The sequence below is a fragment of the Rattus rattus genome, chromosome 5 (assembly GCF_011064425.1).
Source record: "Rattus rattus isolate New Zealand chromosome 5, Rrattus_CSIRO_v1, whole genome shotgun sequence".
In the NCBI taxonomy this organism is placed as follows: domain Eukaryota; kingdom Metazoa; phylum Chordata; class Mammalia; order Rodentia; family Muridae; genus Rattus; species Rattus rattus.
Genome location: NC_046158.1, coordinates 100,491,998 through 100,509,940, shown reverse-complemented (window position 1 = coordinate 100,509,940; position 17,943 = coordinate 100,491,998). Strand labels below are relative to the sequence as shown.

At 41.9% G+C, this 17,943-nt stretch overlaps 1 pseudogene; it reads left to right on the top strand.

The window, feature by feature from the left end:
- Positions 1-16,857: 16,857 nt before the first annotated feature.
- On the top strand, positions 16,858-17,004 carry LOC116902624 (annotated as a pseudogene).
- The last annotated feature ends 939 nt before the right edge of the window (positions 17,005-17,943 follow it).

Sequence of the window (17,943 nt, the reverse complement as noted above, 5' to 3'; positions counted from 1 at the left end):
CAGGATCTATCCTTAATACTTCCCTCAGAGTATCATGCTATTCTGAAATAATAGTCACTCTCCAAGGACAGAGCTGTGAAAATAGATTGATAACAAATTAAAAATCAATTAGCCCTTAAGAACCAATCATTTTAGGAAATAAAGGAAGACTGATAATACCATATGTGGTGATATACTGGATACTATGAGTATGAGTTTAAAGGAAAAGAGAAACAGACTATATCTCATGATTAGTGTTGGGGTGATGTGGAGAAAACAGAGGTGGGGACACTAACAGGAAAACTGGAGGTTCAGGAGAAAGGAGAGGCCTATGAGGGATTTGGCTAAATGTAGACTGAAAAGAAAGAGGGAAAGTCTGCAATCATCAGATGCACAGGGTCAACCCGACCTCTCAGGAGGCTGAGCCACAGAGACCCTACACAGCTAGCTTCTCTAAGTTCTTTTTTTTTGTTTGTTTGTTTTTCTGTTTTGTTTTGTTTTGTTTCCATCTTTATTAACTTGGGTATTTCTTATTTACATTTCGATTGTTATTCCCTTTCCCAGTTGCCAGGCCAACATCCCCCTAACCCCTCCCCCTTCTCTAAGTTCTTAAGAAAAGAAGAATGAAGAAATTCAAAAGAGAAGAGGAAGAGGAGGGGGGAAGGAGGAGGATGAGGAGGAGGGAGAGGAGGATAAGAAGAAGAAGAAGATCAACATCAACAACAAAACAGAACAGAGTGTGTCGGCACTGGTTGTTAAATAAAGGAAGAATAGATATAGTGGGGTGAGAGAGCTGGGTGAAGATATAGGATATGGAAACTGGCTACCTTGATTGGTGAATTAATCTTGAGTCTCTTGGATTCCTTTTTCATCCCTGAGATCTCCTCCTGATAGGAGATCCTGGCCTCCTTTGGATGACTGAGTTGAAAAAGCTAGTCCAGTCTGTGAGCAATGAATCAGTGCCCCAGTTGCAAATGTTGACCTCATCTCTGTGCATCTCTTTCCAATGTCCTACATGCTGCCTGGAGTCTTTGTGGAAGACAATGGTTTTTGAGATCACTGAGTGGTGCACCATGGGTGAGATCTAATGAGGGCTTACTTCTAGGTTGCAGGCTCATTTTCTTTTCTCTTATATACTCACATAGTCAACAAAGAGCCAGAGAGCTCTGTGACCCCTTTCTTAAGGACATGAATTCAAACCAGGAAGGTTCCATTCTCGTGTCCTCATGGCCTTCTGAGGGTTTCCATCTTATACAACCTATTGCACAATAGCTGAAAACACAGCTTTCAGGATCACAGCCTGGTATTCAGCTTGCTTAAGGAAGGAGGGTAAAGCTGGCCTCTGTTTTTCTATCTTGGCTAGAAATTAAAGTTTATAATTATCATGCTTGGCACTGCCTTAGACATTGAAGGTAGGAGTTATGATCTTCACAGGAAAAGGTCCTGGCCTCTGGTAAGAAGCCTGTGAAAACAAATAGGGAATCCAGTCAATACTCAAAGATCTGAATGCTCCTGGGTAGACCTTCCATGTCTGTTGTCTCAAACAGCAGCAGACTGCACAGATGGCAAAATAGGGCTACAAAGAGATGCATAGTTAAAATGATGGAAATACACTGAATTAAATGGGTATTTGGCTATAACTAAACTGAATCAGGCTGCCTGAGAGGTGGATGGGGGATGGGGTCCAGGAGTTTGAGTTCATCCTAGGCAACCTAGTGAGTCGTTATCAGAAGAAAAACAGGCCAAAGAAAGGGGAGGAGGGGACAAGAGAAAGAGAAAGAAGGAAGGATGAGAACTGGGAGGGGAAAGAGGAGCAGAGAGAAAGGAATGAGAGAGGGAAGGAAAGGAAGGAGAGGGGAAAGTAGGGAATGGGAGAAAAGGGAAGGGTAAGGAAGGAAGGGAAGTTGGGGAAAGAGGAGAGGAGGGGAGGGAAAGACAGGTGAAAAGGTGAGGGGAGATGAGTGGACTGAAAGGGGAAGAAGGGAGACTGTTGTGTTCATTTTATACTCTCTCTGTGAGTCTAACTGAGTTAGTCCATGTAAGAAATAAGCACGGTGTTCAGTGTGGCCTGCTTTCACTTCAGTTTAAATTCAAAGCTACTTAGGAACTCAAACCCACATTTAACAGACCTACGTCTCAGAATGATGCAAAGTACCTGTGTATCCACTCCAGGGTTTGTTGTTCTTATTTTTCTTTGTTGTTTGGTTGGGGGATTTTGGATTTTTTTTTTTTTATTTGTGTGATTGGGTGGATGTATGAGTGGATGGATGGATGGATGGATGGATGGATGGATGGATGGATGGATGGATGGATGGATAGATGTCAGGATGTACATGCACCCATGTATTCTTGAAGAGCAGAAATTGTCATTGGATGCCCTAGAGCTAAAGTTACAGGCAGTTGTGAGCCTCCCAGTGTGGACACTGAAAACTGCACTCAGGTCTTCTGGAAGAGTAAATGCTCTTAACTGCTAACCCATCTCTCCAGCACCTTGGTGTTTGTTTCTTATTATTCTTACATGCTAAGATTCATTTCCACAAAAGACGAGTTCCTGTCCAGGAGTAGTTACATAGTCTACAAGTCCAAGTATATACAATAAAAACAGGGCATCGTGTCTGAATATAGAGAGTATTCTAAGACAGAATTAAGAGAGCATTCAACCAAGCACATGGCCCCCTGAGAGTGGTCCTGGGATACTGCCCAGTCACATACACATGACTTCATCCCTGTTTAACCTCCAGAGAAGTCCCAGCCCCTTCCATGAAGCTGCCCATCATTTGTTAAACAGACAGCCCCAGTAAGAGGAAAAACACACAGGTTAACCAGCCACAAGTCCATCACTGGAGCCTCTGGGTGCCTCCTTGGATGCTCTACCCCAGGAACTTAGGCAACTGCTTTCCAGATAATGAATGATGAGAAGGACAGAAGACTTTGAGGCCTCCCCTTAATGCAATGGTAGTGTCATGTCATCTTGCAACCTGTGGAGAAAATCCAGAACATTTATTTAAAATGGAAGAATTATATGTAAAGGAAAGAGAAAGAACTAGCCAACTGAACAGCCCAACTTTCTTATCTTTGGCCAAGCAACTGTTAACTGGATTATGATATGAAACTTAGTCATCTGTATAAGAAAACAAGTTAAGGAATCTTCTAGATTCCAAGAAGATGATGTTCCAGTTACATCTGCACCACCCAAAATGACTGTTATCAATGGGTGTGGAACCGAGATACAACAAAATGAGCCTTGGACATGTTCTTGATGATACCAAGCTCACTGTCTGGGTTAACACCAGCCATAAAGCTGAAGATGCCTGATAGCATCACAAGGATGTCACTCACTCCGACCCAGAGTAAAACTGTCACCCAACTCACTTAGTGAAGACAGCATGTATCCATCTCCCCACCCTCACCTCCCATACATACCCCTGATTTTCCAAAAGCCTGGACTTATACCTGCTGGGCATAGTAGAACCCAGGAGATTTCAAGGCAGGTCTGAGCAACATAGTGAAAACTGGAGCTCCCCTCTCTGTCACAATAAAACTGTTCATCTTCTTTCTTCTTTTTGCCCTGCTTGCTTCTGGGGTTCTGTCACCGTGACAGCACTTTCTTGATCTGGTCTTGTGGGAATGCTAGACATGGGGTCCCTCCTGTGCTCTCACTGGGAGCTTCCAAAAAGCTTGTGGAGAAGAAGAGGAGACATGGAATGGAATGCAAAGGGAAGCATCTGGAGATACATTTCTCCAGCAAAGTATGGTGGCTCACACAAGCAATCTCAGCACTGAAGAGGTAGAAGCAGGAAGATCACCAGAGTTCGAGGTCTGGTCTACAGAAAGCCTCTCAAGTCAGTCTGGGTTATAGATGGCAGCCCCTGTTTTTTACCTTGTTTCAAACCACCATCTCCCAGGGAAGAACATCTCATTGTTTTCTGAGCACAGAAAGCTGAATGGGAATACAGCAACTCCTGAGGAGCTAGTGTCTCTGTGGTGCTGAGCCTCGTCTTCTTCCCTGTCTCTTGCTTGTGATAGGCAAGGATGAGGCCTGACAAGGCAGAACTGTGAGCCTACTCATCAGGTCTAGAGATCCAACGTCAACGACCTTCTGTACCATCTTATGGGAGGTTAACATCTTTGTTTTCATGAGTTATTCTTCTTGAGAAACTTTGAGTTGAGTTCTGATTCTAAAAGTCTGACTTCAAGCATTCCTTATTTAATTATAATCAGTTCTTTATTGATTTGGAGTTGACTAATCATTTGCATGATTAGTGTAAGGGGACAAAGTCTAAGAATATTGTTTTTAATTGACCAACTCCTGGCCTTCTCACTATGTGTTCTAACTGCATCCCATTGATAAAAATCTACCTCTGTTTGAAAAACAAGTTATCAGGATGTACTCCTTAGCCAAACTACCTGCTCTGAAGAATTCAGAGCTTGAGCCCGTGGGTTTCTTCCATTTATTGTTTTACTATTAAAACACAAATGCAAAGATTTGAATTATGAAGCACTGTGGACAGAATGCCCTAATGACTGTGAGGAGACTACTGAACTTCCTTGAGCCTCAATCTCCACATCTGTGAAATGGAAGTGACGTCACCACCTATTCCTGTAAGGTTACTAGAGAGGTCGACTCAGTGGATAAAGGTTCTTTATCCTAGGCCTGAAGACCTCAGTTCAATCCCTATGACTCACCTAGCTTAAAGAAACAACACACCTCCACAAGTTGTCTTCACACATACACAGATCCCTACACCCACACACATAACTTTTAAAAAAGTTTATTGGAAACCTTAAATTACAGCAAATATTAAGGAGATAACAAACATGAATGGTCATTCCAAAAACATTATTTCAATAGCCATTTTAAGTACAACGGTGGTAATAATGATCACTTTTTTTCTCTGCTTTAATGTAAGCTAGATTGTTCTTTCTCATTTCCAGTATTGTTTCCCCTCAGTTTACTTGTGTTTTCTCACTTATCCCCACCCATGAATTTTTAGGCAGGTACTTAGTATTATGGCAGCTTTCCAGTTCATGCAAGGAAGTAGAGGAATTTGCAGAAGTCATCCAGAGAGCAAATGATAATACTGTTTGAGCCCAGAGTCCTCGCAGCTAACCCAGACTTCACTCTTCATCCTGCCTCAGGCCCCTAACCCTACTGCTTCCCTTCCTGCTCCAGTATCACATATGCTTTAAGACCCAACTCAAGATCCTCCCTTGCCCTGATTTCAGCCTTTGGGCTGCAGTCCAGGACTCTCATGTACTGTCTTCTTATAATGTGAGCTATTCATGCAACAAACATGGGGTATCATTTGTATTTCTTTCTAGTCCTGCTGTTTGTCATGTTGTCTTGTACTAAACCCTAGAAGAAAAAAGTTTACGGTGGGGGGTGGGGATTTAGCTCAGTGGTAGAGCGCTTGCCTAGGAAGCGCAAGGCCCTGGGTTCGGTCCCCAGCTCCAAAAAAAGAACCAAAAAAAAAAAAAAGTTTACGGTGATGGTAAGTTTTTAGCCAACTTGACATGACCTAAGGTCATCTGAGAAGAGGAACATCAACTGAGCAAATGCCTCCATCAAAACGTCTGTTAGCAAATCTGAGTTACTTTCTTGAACAATATTTCATATGAGAGGCTCCACCCAAAATGAAGGGTGAAACTTCTGGGAAAATAGTTCTTTTCTTTTTTTCTAATTCACTTTACATCCAATCACTGCCCCCACTCCCAGTCACTCCATCCCACAATCCCTTGAACCTTCATCTGAGTATCTGGTCACTCCTTCCAACTGGTTGTATGCAGTTAACTCCTGATTGCATGAAGGCTCAAGGTTTTCTAGGGAAACTAGGGTAGAAGGCTAAAAGCTAAAAGTATAAGAAGAGAATCCATCCATGCAGGAGGGGAAAGCGGTTATGTATTCTGAGTAAAGACTCCAAATATTCTCTAACACCCCCTTAAGAAAGATGTCTTACAACAAATGGTAAATTAGTTACTGTTATGTCTCATGCTATTTTATTTTTTGTAATTTGTCTTTTTTATTTTATTGATTCTTTATGAATTTCATATTCACTCATCTCCTCCTCCCTCTATATCCACCCTCCACCCTTGGAACCTTCCTCACAAACGGAAACAAAAAATAAACAAAAATTGACAAATAAATAACAAAACAAATCTTACTGTGGAAGCTGTAGATCATATGTTATATGATATGCCCTTTTGCCCAGACACCTTTACTCTCAAAGGAATGTTGCTTGCAACCAGTCACTGGTCTGTTTTGAAGCCTCTGGTTTCTGCTACACCATCAATACAGAGTCCTCACTGGGACTTGTCTAAAATAACCTGCTATTGTGTCATGGAGATCACTTCACAAGCTCCAGCAGTTCACACACAGACTAGATGTTGGGGTAGGTCAACTGAAAGCTCTGGATCTTGGCCTGGGTTGTAGCTGATGTGATCAGTCCACCAACTCTCCTGGGCCCTTGCCAACAGGGCTGGCTCTCTTGTTTTGCCCAGGTGAGGGGAAGGGCCTGCTCTCCTGTGTTCATGCCACTCCATCATTGCCAGCTCTCACACATCCATGGCACCAGGGACAGCTCTACTATGCTGTCCAGATGAGGTTCCATGTGGCCCTTCTGAGTAACAAAGCCAATGAGGGCCAGGGCCATCTCTGCCCAGGTGTGGTGGAGGGTGGGGCCTCTTTTGTCCTCTGCCTGCTCACCTAGTTAAATTTTTTTAATGAGAAAAGATTTATATAGAAATTAAGATGCTAAATAATTGCAAATGTTTAACTTTTTGCCTTCTTCCTCCTTTCTTGGTATGTGTATGAATATATATATTAATATATTATAAAGTTGTTCTTCCTTTAAAGGTCATAGATATTCAAATGTAAACTATCTTTCTCTCAGTATCTGTAAGACCATTGCTTGGGGAAGTGGGTACAACATGGAACAGAGAACCTGCAAAATTCCAAGCCAAAAAAAAACTACCATAAAATTTGTAACAAAAAGGTTAAAATCTATACATAAGTAATCTTAATTTGCTGCTACATGCTCATATGTAAATTGAAATAGCTCTCTCATTATCTCATCTTTAGACTAAGGAGACAACTATAGGTCTATAAGATATTTTGGATTTCACATGGGTTTTTATATAATAATGTTTATCCTAAAACAAATTTTAAATAAAAAGCAACATATGTCTAATAAATAAAATATATTTGTAAATAAGGTTTATAAATTCCTGAGGTCACTGAGATTAACAACAGTTGATTTAAAGATATATGTCTAACTGTTGTTATGACAAAACGACAACCAATAGATTGGGAAAAGATCTTTACCAATCCTACAACTGATAGAAGGCTTATATCCAAAATATACCAAGAACTCAAGAAGTTAGACTGCAGGGAGACAAATAACCCTATTAAAAAATGGGGTTCAGAGCCAAACAAAGAATTCACAGCTGAGGAATGCTGAATGGCTGAGAAACACCTAAAGAAATGTTCAACATCTTTAGTCATAAGGGAAATGCGAATCAAACAACCCTGAAATTTCACCTCACACCAGTGAGAATGGCTAAGATCAAAAACTCAGGTGACAGCAAATGCTGGCGAGGATGTGGAGAAAGAGGAACATTCCTCCTCTGTTGGTGGGATTGCAGACTGGTACAACCATTCTGGAAATCAGTCTGGAGGTTCCTCAGAAAATTGGATATTGAACTACCTGAGGACCCAGCTATACCTCTCTTGGGCATATACCCAAAAGATGCCCCAACATATAAAAAAGACACATGCTCCAATATGTTCATAGCAGCCTTATTTATAATAGCCAGAAGCTGGAAAGAACCCAGATCCCCTTCAATAGAGGAATGGATACAGAAAATGTGGTACATCTACACAATGGAATATTACTCAGCTATCAAAAACAATGACATTATGAAATTCATAAGCAAATGGATGGAACTGGAAAATATCCTGAGGTAACCCAATCACAGAAAAACACACACTCAATGATAAGTGGATATTAGCCCAAATGTTTGAATTACCCTAGATGCACAGAACACATGAAACTCAAGAAGGATGACCAAAATGTGAATGCTTCACTCCTTCTTTAAAAGGGGAACAAGAATACCCTTGGGAGGGAATAGGGAGGCAAAGTTCAGAACAGAGGCACAAGGAAGACCCATTCAGAGCCTGCCCCACATGTGGCCCATACATATACAGCCACCCAATTAGACAAGATGGATGAAGCAAAGAAGAGCAGGCCAACAGGAACTGGATGTAGATCTCTCCTGAGAGACACAGCCAGAATACAGCAAATACATAGGCAAATGCCATCAGCAAACCACTGAACTGAGAACGGGACCCCCGTTGAAGGAATCTTAGAAAGGACTGAAAGAACTTGAAGGGGCTTGAGACCTCATATGAACAACAATGCCAACCAATCAGAGCTTCCAGGGACTAAGCCATTACCCAAAGACTACACATGGACTGACCCTGGACTCCAACTGTATATGTAGCAATGAATAGCCTAGTAAGAGCACCAATGGAAGGGGAAGCCCTTGGTCCTGCCAAGACTGAACCCCCAGTGAACGGGATTGTTGGGGGGAGGGCGGTAATGGGGGGAGGATGGGGAGGGGAACACCCATAGAGAAGGGAAGGGGGAGGGGTTAGGGGGATGCTTGCCCGGAAATCGGGAAGGGAAATAACAATTGAAATGTAAATAAGAAATACTCAAGTTAATAAAGAAGAAAAAAATGTTAAAAAAAAAAGATATATGTCTAGCCTCTTTGTCTTTGTTAGGCTTTAGCTATTTGAATAAACTGAGCTACAAAAACCAGTAATGTTCTGTAATACTACACTATAAGATTGTCAGTCTCTCTATGGGCCGTATTTATGGTTTTGTAAGGTTCCAAGTCAGCCTATGGATTAAAGTAATGTGTGGGTTGATGTCTATACGCAGGTGGGGGTAAGCACAAGATAAGGCAAGGCCTGTGCTTGGGCAGTGAAAAAGAAAGGTGAGCTGAGATTCTTATAGAACTCTCTCTCTGTACAGAGGGAGGAGGAGGGATGATGATGAAGAGAACAACAACCCAGATCTATGTGGCTTAAATAGTCACAGGTAGCTATGAATATCTTATAAGAGATGGATAATTACAGGACAATTTTTCTTATCTAGGTGGGCAGTTTATATCAATACCAATTGGCTCTGAGTTTATTGTGTGGACATTTTCTGGGGTGAGAATTTACTGATATATATCTGATTAATAAATTACAAGCCTCTAGAATTTTAATTTTGCCTGGTTGCAGGGATTTGTGACAGTTAAACATGAGATGGTCTGTTATTACATGGGGCTGGTGTGGCAGTGACCTGCAAAGGGAACGTAGTGAGTCAGGTGGAGATGTTGTGAGAGCTCTGGGTCAGAGAGTCTGCTGAGTCTGGCTGGAAAGGTGAGCAGAGTCCACAAGACATCCATGATCACTTATGGTCTCTACATGGGGCTAGCCATAGAGGCAGTAAGACCAATGGGGCCAGAGAGTAACCAGCAGTGGCATGGGATGGAAAAATCCTTTTTTTTTTTTTTTTAATTTAATGCTATAGGTGGCGCCCAGTGTGGGGCAAGAATCCATTAGAAACTTAAGACTGTCAGCCTAAGAGTTAGAGTTTTATCTTCTAAGTGAGAGAAAGGTGGCACCAGGATGAGTCACGTGGACTCGGGCACAGGTACCTTGAAACAAACAAACACTGGGGAGTTTCTGCTCACGGCTCTGAGTCAGAGAGCTGGAAATGGAAGCTGCCTGGTTGGAGTATGATTAGTTCAAAGGCTGGTCTATTTGCTTTTAGCATAGACATATAGGAAGTGTGTCTGAATCACATGGGGAATTTTGCCCAGGGTTCAGAACTAAGACAGGAAAAATAGAAGTCTGTAACTACAGGTAGACAGCATAACAGACAGATGGTATATTATAGTCTGCAGGAAACTCAGATTCTTTGTTGGGTTAATTTCTTGACATGACAGAATAGAAAAAGCCTAAGAATGGGTTCATACAGTATTTTAGTTTACTTCATTTGTTTTAGATTGTTTTAATTTTCAAAATGGGTGTGATTTTGAGTTTTGGGGTTATATTATTTCTCTGGGAGAGAATACAAGATACAAGCTTGTCTGTTGACAAAAGGATATGCTCATTTGGAAAGAAGGGCTTGTCTTTGTTTTTTAGAAAAGGTGATTATGTTCTGGACATCTTCCAGAGCTATATGGATCAGATTTGATAGACGGAGACTCCCAGAAGATCTAGATTCCAGAGAATCAAACAAAACATTTCTTTTTTTTTTTCTTTTCTTTTTTTCGGAGCTGGGGACCGAACCCAGGGCCTTGTGCTCGCTAGGCAAGCGCTCTACCGCTGAGCTAAATCCCCAACCCCACAAAACATTTCTTGATGATACTAAAAACTTTTTTTGAGATTTATATATTACAAAATGTACATCTTTGGTGAGTGTCATCAGACATGCTGAACTGACCTGCTTGAACTCCTGATCTCAGCGACTTTCAGCTGGATCCAGTCAGGACAGACATCAGACACTACAATAATTTTTGGTGTGGCCTTCTTTTTTTTTTTCTTTTCTTTTCTTTTCTTTTTTCTTTTTTTCGGAGCTGGGGACCGAAAGGTGTGGCCTTCTTAAAGTCAAAACAACTTCCCTATTTCCCCACCCCAGCCCCAAAGGTATCTCAACACCCATGTACAGCTTGAAGAAATCATCAAGAGTCTTCTACTCAATTCCCTAAATTTTGGGAGGCTAGAGGTGGTTATTCTAAGGTTGTTTTTCTGGGGAAATTAGAAATAGTCATAATTTAACAGGGAAGAATTAGCTAGAATTGATTGTACAGCCATAATCTCATTTGGTGGAAATCCTTATAATTGTTACTAAGTTGAAGTTATAATTTCTCACATTGGTACAGAAATTGTTTTGATGCAGAATCAGGGTTTTCATTGACATAAATTTCTTCTATTGATACAAAAAATTTAAAAGTACAAAATGTAGTCCCAGTTCCTCTCTTAATGGCATTACAAACTGTCTTTAGATGATTAAACAATACAAGATAACAAATTCTTGGCAATGAGTTAATTTCTAGGGACCTTACTAGATATTTTATTTAGAAACAGTTGTGAGTAGATACCAAATTGTCCAACCTAAGTGGGCAGCTTATGGTAGCTGGAAGTAGCATGGGATGGAAATTTCTTTTTTATTTCCCACTACAGACTCTCTGAGCCACAGAGAGTCTGCTGAGGTGAGAACACCCCACTGGTGCCTTGTGGCCTGCTGGCACCGGCCCTACTGTGAGATGGTGTTCATTTTTTAAATATTTCCTGCTACAGTAATGGTTTAAAGATTTATTTTATTGCTAGACACTTTTCAACTAAATTTTCAATTTAAAATTTTAAGACTAAAATTTAACAGTAATAAACTATAATAAAACTATAAAATCCTAATTCCGTAAAAGCTACTACCTTGTGGTAAACTGCTCAAGATAATTTTATAATGAATCAAATTAATTAATGTGCTTAAGACTCTTTATAATCATGATTCGTAAGAATGTAATAATTTACAAAAAAAATGTGTAGGAGAGACCAATTTATACCTCCACTTATATAGTCTTTGTAGATGTTGTCAGGATGAGTCTCAAATAAATAACTAAAAGAACGAAGTTGTTTTTTTTTTTTAAATCGGGTATATTTAATAAATTAAATTCTGATCATCAAACTCCAGAGATCTGGTGAATGTGGAATTTTAAATGTTTTTTCTCAAAGGCTTCACAAAAAGAAAGAGAAAGAAGAAAGAGAGAGAGAGAAAAGAAAAAAAGAAAAGGAAAGAGGAGAAAAGAAAAAAAGAAAAGAAAAAAAAAGAAAAGAAAAGAAAAAAAAAGAAAAGAAAAGAAATGCCAGCTCGAGAGACAGCCCTAAGGTCTCCTCAAAGAAGACAATGGGGCACAGACAATTCCACCTGGACTGGGGTAATGCTGAGAAATGCTGGGTAATGCTGGGCAAAACCACTGGGCAAAGGACTAGCCCCATGCCTTGCCCTCAGCCAGTACTCTGCCCAAAATATGGACACACAGGACCCTGTAGAACCTACTACCCCCCTTTAGCTTCCACCAGTGTAGGCCAATCTCTCCAGTTCTTCATCCTCAGGAAAGCCTCTCAGATCTTCTAACTCTGGCACCAGAAGACAGACGCCACCGTATGTGACGGACTGTCTTGTTTGATGGACACCACACTGACCTCTGACTGCAGCTCTGGGAATTCTGCCCCCAAGGAAACCATCGAGATTCCCAGAGAGAAGTCTGTGTCAATTTAGTTGATAGAGAGGCCATTTGGATTATACTTCCTGCTCAGAATTTCTTTCTCAGACCTCCAATGATGTTGACGGTTAACTGTTGCTTGGTCAGTTGCCCGGCAGCAGACATGCAAGTGCCAGGTCAGCCCATGTCCTATAGAAAAGTCAGGCCTTGCCTTTCTAGCCCTCCTAGGTCTCCTACTGAAAAAAGCAGACTCATACAGTTTATCCTACTGACAGACTTCACACTAAAAGTGAAAAATTCACAAAAAAGATTTCAATGTAATTTTTATTCTTCCTTTATTAAAAAACAGAAAAAGACCTTGCTTTGCCATGACTACTCTTAGTAATCAACCACCCACGTGCAATGGTAAATGACTGAATTTTTAAAAAAAGATTTGGAGTTTACAAAAGGGCCAAGTTTCTCAAACAGGCCAGTTTCAACTGGCACAATACTGAGGTGTCCTCTGGTTAACCCTTAAACATACACACTCACACACAGTGTGCACACAGCATAAAGTACTCAGATATTAGGCAGCCCATTATTTTTCTACTCTGTCTACTGGTCCTCAACTTACAAGGAAAGTCATTTTAAATGACCATTCCCTTGTGTTCCTTCGTTCTGACTCTTACTAGCCTTTTCCTATGTATAATACAAACTTTTCTGCTCAGATCATTGAGGTACTTATTCTGTTTTATGCAATGATGCGGTACCTAGCTCTGTAATCAAAACTGCAGGGGCAAGTGAGATGTCTGAGTGCACATAGACAGATGTCTCAGTGCACATTGGTCTTGCTGAGGACTTGGGTTTGATACTCACCATGAACTCGGTAGCTCACGTTTATCTGTAACTCCAGTTTCAGGAGATCCAACTGCCTCTTCAGGTGTCCATGTGTTCCTGCATGCACTTGATGCACGCTCTCTCTCAGGCACATGCATACATACATACATACACACATACAAACATGCATACATACATACATACATATACACATACAAACATGCATACATACAATACATACATACACACTTATTTGAAAATCCATCATGATGGCTAAAGTTATGTTTTGTTTACCTTAATATGCTTAAGAGATTCTAAAACAGAAATGCCTCTAATCAGTAGGGCCCACTTGCCCTAGGCAGATAACTTCCTAGAATGCTGGAGCTTTAGTTCGAGTCACATAACAAGCCATGTGTTTTTGCTTCTGTAAAGAAGATTGGTTGCCCCAACTGCACAGTATGTGCTTGATCACACAGTAGGCAGGAGGTATACAGGCAGGAAGTGAGTCAGGATCCATGCTTGCCCCTAATTAGATGAAGGGGAGAAGAGCCTACCTTTGGGTTTGCCTGTACCAAACTCACTAATGGAATTTGGTGCCAGAGTCTAGGTTCCCAGCTATGGACATGGCTGGTGTCCACCATCCTGGCCAGTATTAAATAATGTTTGCCTCAAATTTGGCTCAAAAGTTTGATAGTGGTCTTATTCTCACCCAGTGGGAGGAACAGGATCTAACTGAGCTTCTTAAACTGGATTGTCATATTTTTATCCTTCGAAAGACTAAATGCCCTTCTAGGAATTTGATGGAAGAATTGGAATGGAACATTAAGTCTGACTTGTAAAACACAAATTGGAGGTAGCGAGTTCTTTGCTAAACCTCCCTTCTCAGGAAGATCTGCTACTTCCTCTGAGGAAGGAAGTGCTTTGTTTGCAGCACAGTCCTACAGAGGCCTTCCAGGGAGCTGCTCCTCCCAAGGGATGAGTCTGGGGTTCATTTTCTTATCCAAATTGGACCTCTCTGTAACTGATAAGGCTCACAGAGCTAACACTGCACATTTCACAAGGCAAACAGCTATTCATAGACATAGCTTATGTCTTCTGCATTCTAGAAGTTATATGATAGATGGAGTATTAGTGGGACATTTTAATTTAATTAAAACAAATTTACTGACAATCGCTTTTAGACTTATTCAGTCTTTGTGTCACAATTATAAATTTCATACTTTTAAAAGAACATCTATTTATTTCTTACTAGTTATGAAGTCAAATGTTACATTTTCTTCATTTGATCCAATCGGACTTTTAAAAATAAGCTTTCTAATTCCTCCCATTTCAAATTTCTTTCGGCAGCAGGTCCTAGTCCTACATGTATTGTCATTGTTACAGCTTTTTCTTCAGAACACCACAGAGTGGAGAAGGACATGCTGCACTGCACAGTCCTGCTAGACTACAGACATACACTGTCGGTGTCACACTGATGGAAAACACTCCATGGCCTGTTGTGCTGGTGGTGCCTGTCTGGAAGCTGGAGCCTGAGCTGCTGCCCTGGGACATTGTGGGACCAGCCCAGAGCTGAGGCTCCCTCAGATTAAGCTCTGCATTGGAGCACTAACCAGGTTCAAGAGAACCTGGCAAAGGTCAAGTGTCTCATTCATGCTGAACCTTCCCAAAGTAACCATCTCTATTCCTTCAAATCCCTACTAACAAAGATGGAGCTTTGAGAGAGGAGGGCCTGTGCCCAACTGCAATGAGCAGAATCTTTCATACTCGTCCGGATAACTGAGTCAACAGGTCCAAACAAACAGGTTGTAAAGATGCTCTCTGGCACTTCTGAGACTTAGAGGGCACTGATTACAGATAAGGATTGAGCACACAGTGTTCCCAGTTCAGGCCAAGCATTCCTCAAACAGCCTTGCAACCAAGACCAGGCTAATTAATATTCCCACGAAACAACAACAGAGATCTGTGTGATGGGGGGAAGAGGTTGATACCAGCTCTTCAATCTCATCCATGAGTCCGTCCGTGAGTTCTGGGTTCTCCAGAACTTTTCAATGTGACAACTTGTTGACCCTACTACCAAACACTGGAACGCTGCCTGGGAGAAAGTCAGAATAGGATGCCTTGCCATGGTCTTCCATTGTTCGTAGCCCTACCTTACTCCAACCCTCATTTCACTGCAGGAAATCTGTTTCTGACAGAGTAAGTGAGTAAAAGCTTAGAGAGGAGTCTTGGCTGAGGCAGCGTATGCATTCAAAGGGAATAGCAGCGATAAATGGGAAACCAGGAGTGTTGAGAGGGTAAGTTCCCTCTGCCTTTGTCCATCTGTCCATCTGTCCATCCTCTGACTTCCTCTCTCTGGTTTGGTCATGATGAGTTTTCTCTGTGTTATGCAATGCTGGGAAGAACTGTCTAGGACCCTAGGCATCCCAGGCAAGGCCTGGAACACTCATCTTCACCTCCAGCCATCTCTGGCTTGACTAAAACTGCCCTCCAGAAATGATCTGAAGTCAGTGCCCTTGCCGGAAGAACCCCAGGTCAGAAAGTAACTCTGTGTCTTCTGTCCTGGGTTGTGGGGCAGTTGAAATCTGTGATGGGGTAGCATATATCAGTCAAGATTATTTCTCCAACACCTCCACCTGTCTAGCTCCATAAATTTGTAAAATAGGGGAATTTGGAAGTCAGACACTCTTTACTAGGACTGTAAAATCACACCTTTGCTCTTAATCTAAGAGAAGGACCCTAAGCTGATGAGATTAGTGTCCTTCTGAGAGGACATACCAGACGGCTTGCTCACCCTGTTGTATGAGTGAGATGTGACTTTTGTCAGTCTGTTTTGTCATATAAGGGTGAGGTGATGTGTGATATAGAACAGTGTGCAAGCCAGGGGCAGAGGTGATCAGCAGAAACCGAGTCACCTGGTACCTTGCACTTTGCCTTCCAACCTCAAGAAACTACCAAAACGCAAATACCTGTGGTTCAAAGCACTGAGTGGAGAAAGATCTGTCCTGCTCCATATAGCAGCTCCTCTTGACCTCTTTAGCCCTTCCCCACCTGTAAGCTGCTGAGTGAAATATTCAGCCACCCATAAAAACAAAGTGATAAAACGTAAATAAGTTAAGGACCATGCCTTGCCATGGTCTTCCATTGTTCGTAGCCCTACCTTACTCCAACCCTCATTTCACTGCAGGAAATCTGTTTCTGACAGAAAAAGCGAGTAAAAGCTTGGAGAGGAGTTTTGGCTGAGGCAGCGTATGCATTCAAAGGGAACAAAACACCTGTGGTGTTTTGCTGTCACAGCCTGAGCAGAGGCAGACACCTGCATCTTGTTTAATGCCCTAACATCCATGCTGGCTGCAAGTACAGCTCAGTGGTAGAGCACTTGGGTAGCATGTCTGAGACCCTGCTTCAGACCCCCAGCACCACGAATAAATAAAACAATTGTTTTTAAAATGACATTTAGAGACTCAAACCAACAATTTAAAGGACAACAGCAGTCCAGTCATTGTTGTGCATGTCTGAAGCCCTAACAACTTGGTAGGTCAAGGCAGCATGGGATTCTCCAAGTTTGACACTAGCCAGGTGAGTTTCCGGCTACCCTGTATGACTGTGGTCCTGGTCAGACAGAGATCCTGCCTTCCTATAGACAGAAAGTTAGTTAGGTAGAAAGAAAAATAGATTATAGATAGATAGACAAATAAGCAGATAGGTAGGTAGATTGATGAATGAATGAATGAATGAATGAATGAATGAATGAATGAATCTAAAAGACAAGAGCACACTTACTTCCCACCACCCAGGTAACAGAAAGACCATAATCAAGATGGTGGCTTTCCCAAGGTGAGGCCTATCCCTTGCTCTTGAGATGGACTCCTATGATTTCTCCACTACCACATGACTTGTGATAGTGGGGACCTGTATCCATGCTTTCCCCTTTAAATAAAAAACTAAGTACCAGAAATAACGGTGTGAAGTGTGACTGCACAAGAGTACAGCATAACTCAGACACTGCACTGTGGCCTGGCAGGAAGAATCAATCCTTGGGACTTTGCGATGAAGCTTAATGCTCTTTCCTTTCACCCCAATCACCTCTTTACCCCAAATTACTCTGCTTCTGTTTGGTCTGCCACTGGGGTTGCCGTGTTGTTTCTTGCTTTGTACACAGGAGCACATCTCATGCCTGTGCAAAGCTTGGCTTCCCCTCGGGTAAAAGCCCTTTCAGCTTAGGCAGGAGTCTTCTAAGCTCTGGAGATGCCTGCCCATAACCAACAACAATGTCTTTGTCCCACAGCTCTCTAGACACTTGGACTTATAGAAGTTCTGTCTAAGCCAGCCTCCATGGGCTCAAAGGTACCAGTAGAGCTCCTGTTATTTATTCTTTCCACAAAGTTTGTTTTTTTGTTCTTGCTATTGTTACTATTAATCATGGTCACCATCATCACCATCATCACCATCATCATCGTGTGTGTGTGTGTGTGTGGTGTGTGTGTGGTATCTGAGGTGGGGTACATGCCATAGTACTCATCTGGAGGTCAGAGGATAACTTTCTGTAGTTGATCTGCTCTCTTTCCACCTTACATGGGTTCCAGGTATGTAACTCAGGTCACCAGGTTGGTGGCAAACATTCTCTCCCACTGAGACATCTTGCCAGGACCCCTGTTAAGTATCTTTTACTTCATGTAAACGAAGCATTAGTTTCTTTTCTGCTGCTGTGACAAAACACCATGACCAAGACAACTTACAGAAGACTTTATCTGAGTCTGTTGTTCAGGACCGATAGGAGTGAATAGTGGCAGGAGGGCGTGGCAGTAGGAAGCAGGCATGGTGGGGAAAGGAGAGACCACATCCTCAGCATCACCATGGAGGTGAGAAGGC